The following is a 1459-nucleotide window of genomic DNA, read 5'->3' as shown; positions in this document are numbered from 1 at the left end:
TGTGCTCTTCCGATCTATTGACGAATACTTCCAATATGTCATGCTATATTTACAAAGCAAAACCGAATAATATAAAAAAATTTGACGTATCTACTCATGTAATTAACGAAACTGCGCTTTCGTTTGGAATTTCTCCTCTTCATTGTTTGATCAGATGCTTCGAGTTTCTGCTTCATCTTTCGTACAGAATAAATATAAGAAAATGGCGTGTCACGGGTAAACTTAAAGAAGAATTTAAGAAAGTAATACATCCAAGAACAACTTCATCAACGACTGAGAATAATTGTAGATGTCCCAAAACAAGGATGTGGAAACACAAATGATGGCAACACTGCCCGAAGATTTTTTGAAGATCCAGCACTTTTAAGTACAATTATCGGAGTTGATGAAAATCTTATCTATCGATTTTCAATATTATTGAAAGTAATTTCTTTGGGATTGGAAATCGACTCTACAAAATTCGGCATATATTGTCAAGAAACTGCTGATATATGTAGAAAACTTTATGAATGGTATCCAATGCCTCCTTCAATCCATAAATTGCTCGATCATGGTAAAATTATTGTATCGACCGCTATTCTCCCAATTGGACTTCTTTCTGAAGAAGCCCAAGAGGCGAGAAATAAAGATTGTCGATATTTCCGAGAACATAACACGCGAAAATGCTCCAGAGTTGCGACAAATGAAGACTTATTTAAAAGGTTACTCATTTCATCGGATCCTTATATTACGTCTCTAAGACGAATTTCTTCGAAAAAATATAAGCCACTTTCGAGAGATGTTTTAAACCTCTTGAGACAACCCGATTCTAACGAGAAAGAATCTAGTCATGATAGTGACAATTAAAATGTCAGCGAAAATGAAATAAAAAAAACAAAAAAAATAAAGTATACAAAAAATGAAAAAAAATAAAACAAAAAAAAAATTTTTTTGGGGCTACATATCTTCCAACGTCCTCGTCGTTAGCCCTGGGTGATGCTAATGGGAAGAAAATTTTTTATTCTGCATATAATCTCAGTAAATATCTCTAAAAATATAATTGGAGTATTTTATTAAAAATATGACGATGAAATGTAAATAATTTGGGACATTGGGAATTTTGATCGGCTAAATTCGATTTTTCTCACGTCAAAAATAATATATTACAAGCGAATATATTAAATTATTCAGTGCCAAATTAGTATAACAAAAGAAGCTTTGTGACAAATATAATATTTTATTATACGAGATCACAAAAACAATACAGTATCGGCTATATTTTATGCTGGAAATCGCTTGCTCTATTTTTTCATACCGTTTCTTCTAAGTGTTAAGTACATGTCAAAAAAAATTCAGCGTGAAAGTCGATGGAAGTTCTTTTGTACAACATAATATGTCAACTGATTTTTATTTATTTCATGATTGAATAATTTAAAATTGAAATCTTCTGGATTGATATAATAATAATATGAGTGGATTA

Source organism: Wasmannia auropunctata, unplaced genomic scaffold (assembly GCF_000956235.1).
Source record: "Wasmannia auropunctata unplaced genomic scaffold, wasmannia.A_1.0 LD336053.1, whole genome shotgun sequence".
NCBI lineage: Eukaryota > Metazoa > Arthropoda > Insecta > Hymenoptera > Formicidae > Wasmannia > Wasmannia auropunctata.
This window is presented reverse-complemented; position numbering follows the sequence as displayed.